The sequence below is a fragment of the Pipra filicauda genome, unplaced genomic scaffold (assembly GCF_003945595.2).
Source record: "Pipra filicauda isolate LSUMZ 115617 unplaced genomic scaffold, ASM394559v2 scaffold342_size772408_pilon, whole genome shotgun sequence".
NCBI classification, from domain to species: domain Eukaryota; kingdom Metazoa; phylum Chordata; class Aves; order Passeriformes; family Pipridae; genus Pipra; species Pipra filicauda.
In genome coordinates this window covers 661,087-674,640 of record NW_024104468.1, presented here as the reverse complement: position 1 = coordinate 674,640, position 13,554 = coordinate 661,087, and the positions used below count along the sequence as shown (strand labels likewise).

The window sequence follows — 13,554 nt, the reverse complement described above, 5'->3', positions numbered from 1 at the left end:
TCACTGCATGGTGTGATGTCAGCCCAGTCAACAAGCATTAGAGAAGCACTGGAAATCAAAACACCCTTTAAAATTGGTCCAACATTAAGTAGAAAATATATGACAATAATAATATGGATATGAAAGTCTAACTTTTTTATGCTTTCAGAAGAAATTTATAATACTATTTCTCATGGGCCCCCAGGGCAAAAAAATCAAAGCATCACCAAGACACTAGCCCCCAAAAAATCCACCGCATATCCTGAGTCAGTGGATAACAGTATGGCCACATTGACTCTTACAATAAAATAATTCATGAAGACATGCAAGAAAAGAGTTCTGCTGAAGTTTTAATTCTCTTCTCTTGGGCACAGACAAGTGTAATGACACAGCACTGCAAATTAAATATTCTAATGCAAATCAGGCCCATTTCTGAATGTCGCAGTGACCTGAACAGCCACCCAGAATAAAATTGTGCCAAAGTTCCCTCAACCAAAGGACAAGTCTAATGGTGCTCATAGCACACAGAACTGTAGAAATAGATTTTCTCCATCTCATATACAAATGCACAAGTCTTGAAATGAATTCCTCTGAAGGAAATGAGATGGCTAGCAGTTGTATGAGAAACTAATGGGAATTTTAATAAGGTACAAAAAAATTTGCGATGGACACAGCTATTTGATATCTCTTATGCTTCATTCTGAATTTTAAATAATTAATTTTAAAAACCAAACAAACAGTAATTGGGTTTTAATAATTGAGAGAATACTAGATAAGGAAACAATATCCAACAAAGAGCAAAGGAAATTAAGAAGTAATAGAAATAGTCTTAGAAGACCCAGATAACTTGAAATCATATTTCAATGTATTTCATTTTTTCCTCCTGGGACTTCATTCACCCTCAAATCTCAGTCATGTTCTTGCTTAGTTTCTACTCACACAAGACTTCAGCATTTTTATGTACTGCAGCAATACTATAGTAAGTTCTATGACTTGCATTAGTTAATGCTGGAATAGGATGTGGTTGTATTTATTAAGAAATTTATTTATTATCATCTGCCAATGATGTTCATGATCACCTCTGTAAGATGTACAAGTGAATTCAAAGATGTCCTCCTGCAGATTATACCTGTGACAGCTCTTTGAACAGCATACCATTTACCACTGCCAACTCAGTTTTTGATGGGTGGCTGCACAGAAGAGAGAACCTGTATACAAGCAACATGCAGGTATGGGTCAGTTGTTTGTCGACATTGGTTCTCTGTTTACAAGAGTGTTTGACATGGGTGGGCACTGATAGCAGCAATGATCACTGATGTACAAGAACAATTAATTTTCCTTGTCTTGCAAGCTATTTAAAAATATAGGGTTGCATTATATATAAAGACCATGAGATAAAGATCAGTCTACTATCAGCTTTTTTTCATCACACGGAGGTCTGAAAGGGGGCCATGGATTTACAGAATTTGAAAGCCTGAATATTTCTAAATGCATAACGGAATTTCACAAGAGCCTTGCACAGAGAACTCATGAGAGACCTAAAGCAACAAGTCTGAATTCTCTTAGAAAGAATAAAGAAGCACTTCAACTCATGCCAAAAGCCTTTGAAAAAATTGCAGTGCTCTCCCTATCCCTCACTGCCCTATACATTTGTTTATTTAAATGAGTCTAATGTGAGATTCTCAGATATGTGGTATGCCTCTGATATGACTAAGCCAGGGGCAACTGGCTTAGCACAGAAATTGTTAGGAATGTATCTGAAGCCCCCAGCTGAGCAATAAGCCCATTGATGAAGTCTCCAAGCTGCTTGCTGGGAAGGCTTCTGCCCCATAATACTGCCAGTGGTGACCAAAAGGGCTACGTGTTTGCAAGTTTCCAAGGTCTGCAGCACAGTTGAACCCTAACAAGTCACTCAGGCTTCGCAAAGTTTTTAAAAAAGTGCAGCAATATGTTGTTGCTGCTTTATTATAAAGCATAAAAATAACCAAGAGCATTCCTCTCAGTTGTGGGCTAACGCATGGTCTGCTGTGCTGAAAGTCGGCAGGATTATTGTTGGACTGAGTCAACAAGCATGTACAGGCATACAGGTCCCATACAGGTAACAGGGGTCAGATATTGTTACACCTTATCTCCTACAAACCACTGCACAATTTTTATCCTTGGAGTAGTTGTACCTCACAAAGTGGAGTATATCTTGTCCCAAAATATACTACTACAGCTTTGAGCATCAGCAGTTAGAGACCTGTCAGCAAGCAAATCAAAGTCAACTCAGCAGTTAAACTACCTAATCAGCCTCACTGTTTGGTCCTTGTTCTTTTCTCATACCAATGCAAGTCAACTGACTGAGATTATTCCTAATTTTTGCCACTGTTTCTGAGAGAATAATCTATCGTGTTCTTCTCAGGGGATGCCCTGAGTTAGATTCTAGACTGCACAGCACATCCTTGCAACCCAAGAAAAGTCCTCCACTCTGTACAGGGACTTTATTTCCTCTTCCCCTACCAAAAGAGGAGGCAGGAAATCTATTTCCTAGTAGAACACATTGCCGTGAATAATCTAAATTTGTGTAGGACTAAATTGCAGTTCTTGAGAAAGCTAAAAAACCAAATTCCCTTATGGCTTTGATAGAACATATTACAAAGCATTTACAAGGGTCTTTTCCCTGTGATTTATCTCCTTGTTTTGCCAATTGATGGGCAATAGAGAGGACACAGACACCAACAGAGGGAATGGTCTTACTTTACTAGCAGTATTAAGACAACACAAAAACAAAATAATGCATTTAATATGGCAATAAGCTTAGCACGCGCACCGTTTAGGCAACAAACAAACTGAGCAAGGTAATGTATCTAATCATTACTATACAAGAAAAGAATAGTGATTAAAAAAGGTACATCACCAGTTACCCCATTAATACATTACCATCATCCAGACCACTTCATTCGGTGGGGAGCCCTGAGTCACAGCAATGGGGCGGGGAAATCCTACACAGTGCATCTACTTGTAGGTGAGGTCCCCATCTTTGCTGTGAGGGGGTCCATCCACCTTTTATAGGGCCAAATTGGCAAGTCACAGCAAGTTGCATATTTTGTAATGCGGAAACATCTGGTGATAGTCTTCCCGACCACCCAGGGCCAGGGCATGGCCAGAGTCCAGGTCTCACTTGGGCAAGGTCCTCTAAAGGTCCCCAAAATATCTTGCAGACAATCACAATAGTATAGCACAACTTCTCAAGCATCTGGTTTAACAGACAAAATTTGGCAAAAGATTTCTTAAGTATATGGTTTGACATAATAATACTTAGCATAAGCAGTCTAGCTAATCTATGTATAAAGTTCGCCTATTTTTCTATATCAAAAAGGGACAGTACAGGATTCATCTGTAAGTCAGTTCTGGCCTATCTCAGGCCCTAGCACTTCACTCCTGAAATAAAATTTTCAGGTTGTTTGTTAGTATAATTTACAATTGGTCATCTTAACACCTGGCTATCCCAGTTAATCCTATCTAGGAAGCTAAGCCATGCCACATTAAAGAATGTCCTTTGACCTTTGCTGGACAAATAGTTAGGAACTGAGAATCACTCTTCCCCTTTAGGAGTGCTGTTTTTCAAAGACTGATCAAGAGAGAAATGTAAACATTAGCCTGCTCCTCTCCCTCCTATGAATTTGGAAATGCTGATCCTCGCTGCACTACAAGAGTAGCACAATAATTCAGCTGTCACAGAGAGAAGCCAGTCAGCTTCTGCAGGATGCAGAAGGGCTGTTCTGCTCTCCTACCTCATGCTCTGAGAGGAAGCAACAGAGTCAGCAAGTGGAGCCTTTGATGGAAGGTCAGCATTAGCAGATCTTCTTTTCCTATGTTTACTTGAGCGTGTTTTCAGGCAGCCAGGGAGATCACCAACAGCAGAACTCATGAGACCTAAAGACTTGAAGACCTTCTTTTCCCTAGGAAGTGTCCCTCCCTCCTTTGCCACTGCTGCCATGTTCACTACTGGCTGTCAGACATACACCCTATTGAAACAAGATTACAGGAGTAAAAGCATACCCACAACCACCTTGCAAGCTGTTTAGAGTTCTGCAGTGGTGCTGGATCATCACCCTCAGGCATCTCGCTTAGGTCCTTTACTGTTCTTCACTCTATACTGATACTGCTTCAAAAACCTCTCTAAAATGACCCTTTCAGATTTTCATCCTGCCAACATAGCCATCAGAAGCCCTCAGAGCCACACTCACAAGCCCCAGTAAAGTCCAGGATTTATTCTCATTCCTGAGCATGGGTCTCCCAGGTGACTTTAAGCCCCTCTTTTCTTGCCTCATTAGTATTTTCTACCTAGCACACACATTATAAAGCACACAGATACAAATAAGACAAGTTATAATTCTGTTTTCTTGACAAGATGTGCCTTTTAAAGTCTCTTCTGGTAAAAAGCAGAAACAACTACTGCTGGAAAGCAGTTGGAGAGAAATATCAGCAGCAGTACAATGTAAATAATTAACCAAACCATTTTATTAGATTGCATTATGCAGAGAAGAATAAATCATCAGACGAGCATTAAATATTTCATGGAAGTTATTGTAAAACTGAAGAATCAAGTGTCCTTCTCTATCATCTAAGAGCATGGAAAAGTCATCAATACATTTTAGAACTGCCTCTTATCCCCTTTGCAGCACTGAAGGAGATGGATTCTCTTGAATTCTACATGCACTAAGTATTCGACATCCAGATTTCTAGAAGGGGAAGAAAAAAAGGGAAAAAAAAAACTACCAAAAAAAGCCAAACAAACGAGGAGGGGAAAAAAACAAATCACTAAACCACAAACCACCCCCCACAGAGGCCTTTTTATGGCCTCTCAAATTGGGTAGCCAGAAATGGAGGCATATAAAATTGTTAGTAATTTCTGAAAACACTGACTCACTGAGCTAGTAATAAGCAGTTGTGTTGCTGAATGACTATTGAAACAAAAGACATTATTTACCTCCCTCGGTGATACTTATTAGCAATAAATCTATCTTCTAGAGAAAGAAACAAGTCAAAACCCAACCCGACTCCCTAATTATAGTGCTGCCAAATGAACTTTTAATGTGGGATCATCAGAATTAATAAATAGAAAACCATGGAGCTCATCCAGCCATATAACTTGCTCTCCAAATCATTAATTTTTCAGGAACAATGGACATAGTAAGTGTCTTGTGATTTTTGCTAATGATACATTTTCTCTTAACAGGCTGATAAATTCTCAGTACTACCATTGACTTTACAAATCAGAAGATAATTCTTACAACAGAGAGTTCACCCAGAACTGAAAAAGTATATTTCATTATTTATTCAGTTTACATTTAGATATATCTATTTCAAAATACATCTTTTTCAGGTTTGTTTTTTTTTTCACTTGTGCTCATTACCAATAGTAAATCTGCAAAGTTTCAGCATTTTCTGTCAAGCTTTTCCCTCCTTGTCTACCTTTAGCCACTGCTTTTCATCCTACACTGACATTCCAGGTTCTCCTCAGGCCTGATGAAACTAAGGCAGTGCAGTATCTGGAGAAAGAACCACGGTGGATTAGAGCACCACAATTCATAGAATCATAGAATCTGCTGGGTTGGAAGGGACCTCTGAGGTCATCAAGTCCAACCCTTGATCCACTACTGTCATGGTTACTAGACCACGGCACTAAGCGCCACATCCAATCTCATCTTAAAAACCTCTAGGGACAGAGAATCCACCACTTCCCTGGGCAGCCCATTCCAAATTGTCTGCTTTGAAGGAGTAGGTATATGAAGCTCGAAATAACTACTAATCTGAATTGAGATCCTTATGTGCACAGGGCCTGGACAACTTCGACTTCTAATATCCAGTCTACATTGAAGAAAGTCAGTGGAAAAAAGGATTAGAGCTCTGAAAACACAAGAACTTTTTTTGCTAGCAGAGCCTCCACAAAGAAAGTGAGATAAGACCAGAACATTGTATTTCTCAGTTTCTGGCATTGTTTTAGCTTATGTAACACACTAAAGACACTAATATGTCATTTTACTTCAATACTAGGTCAAAACAAAGCAAATTGTGAAAGTTCTCATGGGAATAAAAATTATTTTTAAACAGTAAGAAAAAAATTAGGTTTGACCCCAGAGTAAGAGCTTTATATTTTACTTATTTCCAGAGAACTTTTGATGGTGGGAGAACTTGTGAAATCACTCAATATGCAAAATAATAAACTCTACAAAGGTAAGATGCATGAAGAAGTGATTATTGAGGAAAATTAGTTTAAAACACATTAGCAGTACACACACTTGCATGTAATAAACTTACAGATTCATAGTGCAGATCCTAGCACACAGATAAAACTGTATTGATACAACTCTGTCTTGAAAGCACAAAAAGGAGACATTTCACAGTTTTTCAAAAACCTCAGCAGTTGTGGGGAACCAGAGCCCTTCAGAGGTGGCATCAAAATTCAGGCTTCAAGTTCAGAACCAAGGGGATATAAATACAACAAAGGTTCCTGAAAGTCCAGCTGTCACAAAAACATGAAAAAACTGAAAGTCTCCTCTTCTTAATAATTAAAAGAGTGAACACTTGAGCATAAACTGTTAGTTCAGCAGTTACTGCTCCAGTACACAGCTTCATGGCTGGAACTGGGAGGTACTGGATTCCGAGCCAGAAAGTGCTTCTGACTCACCCCCATTTTAGAAAGGTGTTTGACTGCACCTTGTTTCCAGTTTTTCCTCAGATTCATCAATTTCCAAAGCAAGATACTGATACCAAGAACAGGTTTTATGCGCAGAATTCCTCTCAACAACACCACGATAAAAGGGCAAAGCTTTACACCAAAGTGTTTGGTCTCTCCTTCCCTTTTTCCTAACTAGATCATCCCTATTGCTTTCTACCATCTGATCTTTCCCCCTACAGCCTTTGCAATGCTGAAAAGAAGAATATATTACATTTGCAGTTCATTATAAAGCCTAGTTGCCCCAGTTGTACTGGGAGGGAGTTGGTGTGGTTTTCTTCCCAATTTAAACACAAACAGGCAGCCAGGCACAGCCCAGGCCAGACTATACAACATTATATTTTACCTGAGCTAATGGGCTGTAGCTAGTGCCACATGTGTTTGTAATAGGTCCAGATGCATTCAAACAAAATGCATTTAGGTCTCTGATACTGCTGGTTTAATGAAAGTTGTTAGTCTCACTTCTCCTAAAACAAATTAGTCAAAATGCCATTATTTTATTCAGTATCTAGTCAACCTCTGCTATGCTATAATCAAAATATATCCAGTGAATACCTCTGAAATTTTCATTTTATTTATTTAGTCTGTAAGAGTCTCATCAAGTTCCCCTATATCAAATCCAATAACCTGATTAACAAATTAATCATCTTCACACAACACCCAGTATAGCAAAACACTATTACACTGCTTTGTCTTAGTGAGCAAAACAGAAATCCACATGATCACGTAATGAAGCACAAGTGAGATACAAAGCACTGAGCATATTATTTGATATTTCTCTGCAGAGAGCATGTGTGCTCAGTTGTCTTCCAACCAACGAAGCGGGGTTTTTGCATCTGACTTAGGTTATCCTATAACACTGCATAATTCTAACAGCAAACTTGAGATTCAAATAGGCAAGCAAGGAACTGGACCATTTCCCAGAAAGTTCTCTGAAAGCAATCTATCCTTCTTAGCAACCAGGAGATGAATATGGTGGATTAAAGAATTAGATAATAAAACAAAAGCCTAATCAGAAATACTATTGCCAGCATTTTACTGGCACGGGGCCCATGGGAATAAAATTTAAAATTAAAAAAATCCTCTAAAATTATTTTAATTTTTCACAAAGTTAACTCAAGGAATTGAAAAGCAGAGGTTGAGAGACTCAGAAAGTTAACAACCCTAAATTCTTTTAAGATTCTTTTAAGATTCCCTTCAGGCAGAATCAATATGTCAAACCTTCTTCAAGTCTATACAGATTTGTGGTCACTGCTAATGCTTTGGAACTAAGGCACCAAAAATGCTTATGGTTCTGTAGCACCAGGTAAGCAACAATATTTCAGGAAGATACGAAAAAACATATGAAATAATTAAATTTCCAATTATTTTTTGCATCAAATATGTTATCTATACTAATTTTTGCAGAGTAAATCTGGAAAATTAGGGGGGATTCTTGTTTCTTACACATTTTCAAAGCTTTGTAGACACCTTATAATTTTTCCCACACCAGCTCATACATTTGCAAAGGTTTCTGCATTTAGCATTGTCTTTATACTTAACTAATATGCTGTTTACTTGACTTTTCATATAATTAATAAAGATGTTAAGGAAAATGCACTTAATATTTGCCTCCATAGTACTATTGGACATCTCTTCACAATACATTGCTTTTCCATTTATGAATTTGTAAGGATGTCTTTTCTGTACAAACCAATTTGGAGTTGGGACCTTAGTGAAAACCCAGATTTTCATTCAGAATGAACCTGTCTGACTGCAACATGTTTCATGAGCTACCATAATTCACCTATAATAAGACTATATGGTAGAGACAAGATTAAGTGTTTAATCAACTGCTCTTGAAGAAATTTACTCCTGATTACTTCAGGAACTTGGCAGGGCAATCTGAGAGATGCTGAAGATTATTTTCATCAATTCATAAAAGTTGACTAAGATCTATGAAGTTTAAAGTTTTGAGAGCTGGAGGGAGAGAGGTGTGGAAACCCCAGTATCATTCCTTCATCTGCAAAATACATTGCAACAAATAATAAAGCAAGTTTCTTATTTATATCATACCTGCTTACACAGTTCAGAGTGGATTTGCCAAAAGCATTTACATTTCTTCTCGAGTATGAAAACAGTGAGAACATAAGCATGAGTAAGCATGTGAGAGGTATTGCAATGGCTTTTCCTGCACAGAAAACAACTAGAATGAAAACACAAGCAGACCAGGCTAAATACATGCAAGTAAAATCTAAGCTGAGGTACTACCAGGTTTGGGGCTGTAGTGGTTTGGACTTTGTTTTCCCCCAGAGGCTAAGAAAAGTGGTAGACCGCAAGGGGTGGAAACCCCTGGAAGTTTTGAAGTTTTATCCAATGGGCGCTCCTGCAAAAAATGTAAACATATCACAAGCTCACCGGAAGAGATGAGTTGTAGTTTGCTTGTTGTTGAGGAGAGGTGGCCATGTTGTAGAGCCACGAGGAAGGGGCTCTGAGCCCCTTGGGCCCTCTGGGGCCTCCCAGCCCCTGGCTGGGGGGACTGCAAAGACCTGGAACAGTGCTAGACTGGACTAAGTGTCTGTAGTTAAGCCGGGAGATGTTTTCTCCATGGGTGCAGAGCAGCAGCCGGCACTGACCAGAGAAACGGTGGCAGAGAGCCAGGATAGATAAAGACCTGAACCGGAGGAGCAGCAGAAACAACATGCAACACCTCAGAGAAGACTCCTGGAAAAGGAGAGAGAGAGAGAGCCAGCAGCTGAGAGACAGAGTTCTGGGGGTAAGGCTGATATCAGATTCTCCCCCAAAAGTCCTTTGAGATCCCTCTGAGAAAAGAGGGAGATGGACTCCTATTAGACATGCAGCACCGGAGAGAGAGAGAGGAGCTAAGAAGCTCAAAAGACGTCCTGGAGCTGGACCGGGACGGCCAGATGGAATGCGAGGGGAGTTGACCTTGGCTTCCCCCTCTCGCACTGCTGCCACGGTGGCAGCCTGAGAGACAGGGCACAGAGACCCTACAAGCTTGAATCTCCTGGAGATACCAGACCGTCACAAAGACCCCCCTGTGTCTTCGTGATATGACGTGGTGATACGACCTTGTCTGGGGTTACGAAGCCCACGGAAGACCCCTTTGCCTGCGTCAAGGGGGCCGAGGGAGCTTGGATACCTCCCTCGTGAGTGCTGGCAGAAATCCAGCTATCAGCTGCTGCATGTGGAGAGGACAGACAGACTGCTGCCTTAGAAGATGCTGCTGCTTAAGGACTGGAAGGGGTCTGTCCTTCTTTCCCTCCTGGACTTTTATTTGGAGGAGAGAAGAGATCTGATCCATTGTAAATACATATGTCATGGTAGAGATAGTTGTGATCGTGTGTATAATGTGATATGGTATTTATTTGTACAGTCATTGTAATATATTCCCTTTCCCCCACTTTGAGTCTGGTGTGTTTTGCCTGGAAAAACCCATCTCACATTAGGTTGAGATGTGGGAGGGGGGAATGGAGCTAGGGAATTGGATTTTGGGGCTATCTCAAACCATGACAGGGGCATCATACGTTGACAAACTTCTAGTCTGCTCATGGGCAAATACATAAGACAGCAAGCAGATGATTCCAAAATCTAAAAAAATCTCCTGTTCGGTGGTTGTTTCCTATGATCCTGATGTATTACAGTACTTCATTTCCAATTAAAATAATGGAGACTAATGATTTACAGAGGCACCTAATAGCTAGAAAAGAACAAATGATTTTAACACCTACACTGTTACATTGAGTCCTATCTGTTGTGTGTCACATGCACACAATCAGCCTTACTGAAAACAATCTAACATAACACCAAGAAAGGAATTCTAGACATAGGTACCAGATAGTTTGCTATAAAATTCTGGAACTTTTAATTAATAGAAAACATTTGCCAAGATTCAGAAGGCTAAATAACCAGAGTCACACTTAAATCACAGCTCTTAAAAACTGATCCATCATGGACTGACCTGGCTTTGAATGTTCTTTTCCACATACTAATTAAACTAAGTTGAGAGCTTATGGTGAGCAAGACACTGGAAAAGCACTAAAAACTGCTAATCTCTCAATCCCTACAAAAAGTTAGCAAATTATCTTAATTTTCTGCTGCCCCAAAACTATGCTGGCATTTAAAATTATAGCACAAATGTTATTCTAATAACTCTGTTTACCAGAAACACAGGCCACTGGCATCATCCCAAATAGTTTGAGGTAATCACACTCTGGGGCCATGGAGAGAAGTAGTAGAAGATCTGGCACCTCAACTCAAGTATCATTCACACCTAAACCCCATCCCAAGGTAAATAAAGGTAACAAATTGGCCCTTATGCACCTCTTTTTCTCCCCAGTACAACACACAAACTGCACACAGAAAAAGAGATCCACAAAAACAGTTGAAGGATAATCCTGACAAGTTTCTAAAAAAAAAAATAGTTCACAGTGCAAGGAATTAATCTTCTTCAGCCAGCAGTCTTTCCATGGGGAGAAGCACTCAGCCATACAGCTTCCACAAAGCCAGTATGCCTCTAGCAGTAAAAGCATCCCAAAGTACCTATAGAAGGCTTACACCAGAGAGATTACAGTACACGCAATTGCACTCACACCCAACTCAGTCTACTGGCTGATGGGGAAGAATAAGCAACCTGTCAACTTGTCTTTCAAACAGTTTGTAATTAGCCATTACCCAGACTCTAGAGGGACTATGCTTTTCAATGCCTCCTCTCCATTGTGCAAACAGAGAGAGAAGGATGAAGGTTCCTATCTCCCTTACTGAGACAAGCCTAGTAAATATCCCGGGTCTCTCTTCTCAGCAACTGTACAAGATTGAACGTGACCAAAGGTTTTGTTCAGACATCTCTGTCGCAGAACTGTGCTGTTGATTCATTTTGTATCAAAAGTAGTAAATTTCCGCACAACACTCAGACAGGACACTTGCCAGAAAATTATTAGATTCAACAACATACAAGGTAGTGCATTAGAGCTTTCAGTTATTACCCAGGGGTTTGAAGTGGTATATTTTTCTGTTTCATGATGAAAGAAAGGAACATTTTCTCCTGCTCCCTCTACCCACTTTTTAATTCTCTATACTGATTTAAAATGATAGAGACCAGCAAGGTTCTTCATCAGCAGAAAGAGCTCTCTACAAGACTCAAAGAGCACGGTGCAGTCTGGATGACCACAAAGGAGAGTCTTTGCACTGAGGACTCCATTTTTCATGGTCATAGAAGCTCAACCAGAAGTTCTATCTTGTACAAGCAGCAGGAGATAAAACAGTATGACTTTGAGACTGTAGGTGGATGTATTTAGAATCAACATCCTCCTGAACTGCAGAAACAGAACTAAGAAGAACAGGGAGAGTTCCCTTGGGGCAGCCTCTTACCCATCAGATGAGGTCAAATTGGGTTTTGCAACAACAGGATCAGCTCTACATACTAGTACAGGACAAGTTCAAGGGCTTTTGTCACTACATAAGATAGCCTTAAGCAGACTAGAGACTCTCAGCAATAGAAAAATATGGTAAAAATATCCTTCCCTTGCTTAGAGGAGCTCTACCATTGGAAATCAGCTCAAGCTGAGCTGCTGCACAGTTGGAATTGGCCTTATCTGACAGAACATCAGAATAAAATGTCCAGGAGGCAAGCAAGGAAGAGGTGTCAGGATTTGATATAACATACCTTTGGCTGGCACAAATTTTTTGGAGAAGGGAAAATTGTGCATTCAACCTATCTGTACTTTAGAAAAGCATTTGATTTAGTGCCACACAGGATCAGCTAAAATATAGAAGAGAGGAATTAGTGTGGTGTAGCAGGGACTGACTTTGAAGAGTTGTTCTGAAAAGCAGAAGGAAAGGGTTGGAAGTGGACTAGCAATGGACTTTCCTCAAACCCAGTCTTGGAACTGATATTGCTCACTAGTAACCTTACATAATCAATGTTGCAATGACCCACACACTTTTCTTTCTCCAGCAAATGCTTAAATAAACAATCTTTCTTGTGTGCCCCAAAACGCATCAAAATTTCCCTGCAGAATACCTAAAGAGCAATACTAAAAATTGTGTTCCTGTCACTGTCAAAAAATCTATCATTTATTTTGCTTATTTTTGAAAGCAAACTCTTCACAGAGAAGTCAGAAATAACATAGCTAAAATGTTTATATAGTAAAGAAGAACTACTCAACGTCTTCAAGACTAAGCCTAGCTGAATATTAGCAAATAAATTAAAACTATAAGTATTTAGAATTAAAACTGAAAAGTTTTGAAATATTTAAAAGTTCAACATATTTCCACAAGGTCAAAAATTGTTTTTGATAACTCCTAAATGAAGTACAAGTCCCAGTATTACTGAAAAATTTTCCTTCCTAAAAACTATGGTTTATGATAAAAATGTTGCCAGAGCTTTAAGGTAATCGAACAATCCTAGTCACCACAATGATAAAAAAGTTCATCAGCCATCATATGCCATTTCACAGGAAACAGTTTCCAAATATTTAAATCTTCACTCTTAGAGACAAACAGGAAAACAGACAAAAATGCCGATACAATGGTATCTGATATCAAGGATGCCAAAACAAGCTATTAAAAGACATGAAAAGAGCAAAGCTGGAGAAGCTTGAATTGTTCTGCAGCACATAAGCCCTACAGAGAAAAAATTGCAGGCTAAATTCAGTGATTTAATTCTCTTCCTGTATATGAAGTAAACAAAGCTAAGTGAACTATTAATTCTCCAGTATATTCTTATTTTTTCTTGTTGTTACAAACTGTACCTGTCAACCTCACAGGTAAGCCTGAATCTAATATGAATTTATGATCAGAAAAAAAATGATTGCAAAGCACCACTTATACAAACAAAACCAATTTATTAT

The 13,554-nt window shown here is 39.3% G+C and overlaps 1 long non-coding RNA gene across 1 annotated transcript in view; it reads right to left on the bottom strand.

Annotated features, from left to right (window-relative positions):
• LOC113993945 overlaps window positions 1-5,519 on the bottom strand; it is a 32,298-nt gene extending 26,779 nt beyond the window's left edge. The window contains exon 1 of the long non-coding RNA XR_005564633.1: window positions 5,440-5,519. This is a non-coding gene — a long non-coding RNA (uncharacterized LOC113993945). The remainder of the gene's footprint in view (window positions 1-5,439) is intronic.
• Window positions 5,520-13,554: the final 8,035 nt, after the last annotated feature.